This window comes from Sinohyriopsis cumingii, chromosome 12 (genome assembly GCF_028554795.1).
Source record: "Sinohyriopsis cumingii isolate HCF-2022 chromosome 12, ASM2855479v2, whole genome shotgun sequence".
Classification (NCBI taxonomy): Eukaryota; Metazoa; Mollusca; class Bivalvia; order Unionida; family Unionidae; genus Sinohyriopsis; species Sinohyriopsis cumingii.
The window spans coordinates 127,321,441-127,327,440 of record NC_142972.1 but is presented as its reverse complement, the minus strand read 5'-3'; positions in this window follow the sequence as shown (position 1 = coordinate 127,327,440).

Sequence of the window (6,000 nt, the reverse complement as noted above, 5' to 3'; positions counted from 1 at the left end):
CCGAACGAAATTTCTTTTGGCGTGAATCAGGACTCGTGGTTGTGTAGCATAAATGGAGAGCATTGATTAAAGCTCAGTTATGTCGTCTTCGAAATCGCTGACACGGATTTGAGCTAACACTTCAGCTCTTGTGTGAGGCGATACGGCACGTCATTGCCTTTTACTTTCTCAATGAAATCGTTTCATCTTATTGCAAAATTACATTTGACTTGGTTTCATACGCAGCAGGTCCCTGTATATAGGGAGAGTGTCTTAGCGTCAGATTATTCATTCCACTCTCAAACGATCAAGAAGATGGAAGAGTCAGCACAGATCAACCTGCTGGTCAAATATTTGCTAAAAGTCATACGAAAGCATAATTCACATGCGAAAGTGGCAACAAAACTTACTGTTTTGGTCGTTGATTTGATGAGAGTCATACGAAAGTGTGTAAGTGCTGATGAAATTTGCTATATCTGCAAAGGTAAATGGGTATTTGTCTCCAGAATACCTGCTTCGTCTAAGAAAGAGAGACAAAAGTCAAAATACCTAATATCGCTGTCGGGAGAAAGGACACTGGGATTCAGAGTGCCCTAAGAGAAAAGAGAAGAAACAGAAACAAAACGAAACAGAGAAGAGGGATTCAGAAGAAGACTAAATTGAAGATGATGAAGAACTTGTGCCAATAAAGACATGGAAATGGAAAAATTGACAATGTGAGCCGATGCGTTGGCCCTGATGTGAAATTTCATACTACCTTCTAAAAAAGAATAGACCAGAAAGAAAACGTAAGTGTCTCTTGGTCTTGACATTCTATAATAAGGATGGCGTGTTTTGTTTTTACTCACACTTTATGAAATTGTGCTCTTTCACCTATCTCTATCCCTCTGGAACATGTTTTAGTTAGAATTGAAATGAAAGGATGTTTTCCTTCACGCACGCTCTTTAGGCATGTAAGTCGGTAAACAATAGTCAGTCTATTCATCCATCATTTTGTGTCTTGATGTTTCTTAAATCACACACTGATGCCATAAAATAACGGGTTAAATGGGTTTTGTAGTGTTCGGGGTCGGGGTGGGGTGTAGGTGTTTGGCAGAGTTGGTCATTGCAGGTGAGGGCTTAGGTGCTTTCAAAAAACTTTTTCTTCTTCACTCTGTGTTGATGGAATATAATGGGTTATTTTCTTCATTCTATGTTGATAGTATATATAAAGGGTTATTTCTTCACTCCGTGTGGATAGTAGGTATGGGATTTGTATTCTTCCTCTTCCATGTGTAGATAGTATATTTGGGGTTTGTATTATCTCCCTTCTGTGTGGATAGTATATTTGGGGTTTGTTTTTTTCCTCTTCCCTGTGTGTGTGTGTGTGTATTCGCGTACGTTGTGTAGATCGTATATTTGGTTGTTTTTTTCTTCTTCCTCCCGAGTGTGGATAGTATATTTGGGGTTTGTCCGCGTTAGCGACGTTTTGTGGATAGTATATTTGGGGTTTGTACGCGTTAGTGACGTTGTGTGGATAGTATATTTGGGGTTTGTATGCGTTCGGGTACGTTTGTATGGATAGTATGTTTGGTTTTGTTTTCCCTCCCTTCCGTGTGGATAGTATATTTTGGTCTCTTTTTCCGCTTCCCTCTGTGTTGATAGTATATTTGGGGGTTAGTTTTTTTCCTCTTCCCTCTGTGTGTGTGTGTGTGTGTGTGTGTGTGTGTGTGTGTGCGTATGTCTGCTCGCGTACGTTGTGTATGTGTGTGTATGTATGTATTGGTCTCTGTTTGTTCCTATAAAACTCACTTTATCCCTATCAAATACACTCTACCTACCTACCTACAGTAGCGCGTATTCAGGTCAGCCACTTGCAACACTGTTGTCATTTATCCCCTAGTGTTCAGTACAGTGACGTCACTGACACTGGAAGTTTTGAGACTATAAATATGGACTTGGGGATTTCCACAGGTTGTAGCTATAAAAAGATAGTGGGGTGTTCCAAAGGAATAACCCACAAGTTGTAGTTATAAATAGATAGTGAGATTTCATAGGAATTTAGCTGATTATAGCTATAAATAGATACATGGATGTGTATCCACGATATAATATTAAGGGTAAATTAACATTAAACCAAAGGCCCTTTTCAGGGCCACTCCAATCTCTCGAAAAGACCTTGACTTTCATTGCCTACCCCATTTTTTATTTTATTTGTGTGTGTGTGTGTGTGTGTGTGTGTGTGTGTGTGTATTGGTCTCTGTTTGTTCCTATAAAACTCACTTTATCCCTATCAAATACACTCTACCTACCTACCAACAGTAGCGCGTATTCAGGTCAGCCACTTGTAACACTGTTGTCATTTATCCCCTAGTGTTCAGTACAGTGACGTCACTGACACTGGAAATTTTGAGACTATAAATATGGACTTGGGGATTTCCACAGGTTGTAGCTATATATATGTACTAGAGTTCATAAACAGGAACGTCACTCAAGCTGAGGCTATCAAAAGATAGTGGGGTTTTCCAAAGGAATAACCCACAAGTTGTAGTTATAAATAGTTAGTGAGCTTTCATAGGAATTTAAGCTGATTATAGCTATAAATAGATACATGGGTGTTTATCCACGATATAATATTAAGGGTATATTAACATAAAACCAAAGGCCCTTTTCAGGGCCACTCCAATCTCTCAAAAAGACCTTGACTTTCATCGCCTACCCCATTTTTTATTTTATTTGTGTGTGTGTGTGTGTTCTATCCCTCTCCCCTGTTCCATTTCCATAGACCCATAAGGTCAGGACCATATTAAAATAGGGTCCTGACCCTGTTCCATTTTCCCTTGTCACTCAACAGACCCACAATCTATTCCCATGTTAAATTCCCTTTCAGGCTAGAGTGGCCCAAGACTTTTTCCCATGTTAAATTCCCCTTAAGGCTAGACTGACCCAAGACTTTTTCCCCATGTTAAATTCCCCTTGAGGCTAGAGTGACCCATGATTTTTCCCCCATGTTAAATTTCCATTGAGGCTAGAGTGACCCAGGGGGTTCTGTAATGCTAATTTCCATTGCCCCACTTCACTACTTACAAGTCACTATTAGAGGTTAATGTATTAGCATATATCTTGACATTTTACAGAAACTATTATTATGACCAATTTGATTTTATTGTAGCTAATTGTGACCGTGACTATGACTAGAGTTGACTAGAGATGTCTAATGCTGTTTAGAGCTGTCTGGAGTTTCCAGAGTATTTAAGGCTGCGTGCTGTTGATACGTATGTATGCATGTACGTACGTATGTCTGAGCCACAGACGTAGATGTAGCTAATTCAAAAGGGGGCTGTATGCTGTCTGTACGTGTGTATATGTATGACTGTACATGTGGTGGATCCATGAAGGATGCGAGCGGCTGACAAGAGTGTGCGCCAACCTAAGGAATCGTGCAACTCTACAAGGGGTCTAGAAGCATACATTTGGTTCAATTGTTGTTCCAATTGGGTGCATTTTTGTGTTCATAAGATTATCTTGAATCTTAGTTGTGTTCATAAGATTATTTTGAATCTTAGTTGTGTTCCATGAGATTATGTGAATCTCTTATAGTTTATAACATTATTTGAAACATTATTTGAATATCATAAGATTATTTTGAATCTTAATTGGAGTCCATACTTGAGATTGTGTGAATCTCTTGTAGTGTATAATACTGTTTTAAGCATATCTGCAGTCCATGAGGTCTCTTGGATCTGTACTTCATACTGATTTCATATTCTTGGTTTATTTTCAATGTTTGTGTAAAGTGAGTGGGTCAATTGTATGTTGAGAGCGTGAGAGAATCATTGTATTTTTACACCATATATATTTCTTTATCAATTAATTTCATAAATTTCCATCTTTCACACATTGTGTTTGTCTTATTCATTTAGTCCGAAAACCCACTCAGTTTCTATTCTGCGACAGAAAGTAAATCAGAAAATATGGTTTGGTTGAAATTCTCCTATTGCATACAAACTATTTAGTACCAGGGTACTGACCTGATTGCTGACCAAAAATATAACTCCACTGACAGCTGATTAGTACTGGAATATCTGTAACCAGATGATGTAGGTAGTGCGAGACCACTGCATTCCGTTCTCAGAGGCACCATCTGCTCTTTGTTACCTTCATTGGGCTACTGCATCCCACCCCTATCCCTCCCAAATAGAGTACTGCAACTCCTCATGATTTATGTCTCTGCTTTTCAAGGGACAGATCACATACACTTCTGGGACCAAATAATGAAAGGTCCCATGCTCTCATCTGACCAAAGAGTTACATTCTGAGTTCCACTGGACTTGGAAAGAAACTCTCCCACTTTGAAAGTACTCTATTTTTTTATATACTCCTGGCATTTGCGAGATAAAGATCCCTGGTCCTGCAACTGTGGAGTATAGGAGGAAGAAGAGCCTTTCTCCCTTTACAAGTGCACTGACTCTCAGCGAGGTTCCAAACATTGTCGAACTACAGACAATTAAATTGTCTGTTCAAATACACTTGGTGCAAGTTAAACATGTGAGGTGAGTATCCATCAAACACTCTTATACCCACATACTGCAATATTCGTGAAACAAAAAATATAAATTGAAAAAAAATTATCAGAAAGGAAACAAAAAATATGCAAATATTTTATTTCAAATTGTACTGCCATAGCAGTGCTATAAAATCATTTAATGCAACAATTATAATATTACTGCCTAAGTGAGTGCATATTTGAATGTGCTGACAAAGCAGTGCTATAAAACAACTAAATACAATAATAATAATTTAACTTCCTACAGCAAAGGCTTATTAATTACTAAATGTCCAAAACTGTGTTTGCCCTTTCCGTCTTCAAGTCAAGCATCAACATATTGTTAAAGAAAAATAATCTTAAAAGGTTTGATACAACTGTGAAAATTCCTTTCAAAACTTGAGTATTATTTATGATTTTGTAATCCTAGCAAGTATCCACTTTTCTTCATTGTGTCAACAACAGAATATGAACTGTCAAAAATTGGTGAATACTTTTTTATTGACTAAAATGAACGACATTTCCAAAAGTGTATATTGGCATTTTTTTAATCTGAACTCAGGGATCAGGATTTCAGTCGACTTGCCTCTCTTCAATGTTCTTGCAATTATAGTCTATAGATTACCTCACGGCTATCTCCTAAAAGTTAAAAAACAAAACACAAAAACAAGACATGATATGGCACTGCAACATGTGCTGGGTTTTTCCAGTGTTCCTTTTTAGTTATCGTTCACTTTACCTGTCATTCTGAAAAATGCTGTTCTTTGTATTTTTGGTGTGTGCAGCCATAAAAAGTGTTTCTTAATCATGGTAACTGTACATCAGCTGTTAAAACTGAATATTGTCTGATTAACATACCATGCTTAAGGGACCAACCATTTTTCAGTGGCTTGGGGTGGGGTGGAGCTAGCATTTTTTATTAAATGTCTCACCTGCAAATAGCTGGTAAAATACTCTTCTTCTGAAAAAATAGCATATTATATCTATTATATTAGTTGAAAAAAAAATATTATCTTAAGATCAGAATTTTTTTTGCTCCTGATTTATAAAATATGCCAGGACCATCAAAAATAAAAATGGTTGGTCCCCAATAAAATGGATATAATAAGTTCTATTTTCAACAAATCATAGTTTAGAATATTTTTTCAATTAAATGATCGGTCCTTACAAGAAAGTCAGTCTCGTCATATTGAGCCTGTGATGATGAATGTTCTACATAAGTATCTTCAACCATTCATGATGACAATGACACCCTTACCATAAGGGTGACTGCTGTGTCTCATACCCCACAAACAAGGGTTAGACAATCTGTTTATCTATGATTCTAAACGAGTTTAAAGAGTAATAAATACAATAAAACCCTAGAAATACAATACACACATTGCATTTGATCATATTCCCAGTGTAACCAGTGTAACACATATTTTCTCAAATTAGCACTATTGTTATTAATAAGTAGCAACACAACTAAATGAAAATAATCTTTATAGGTCTGA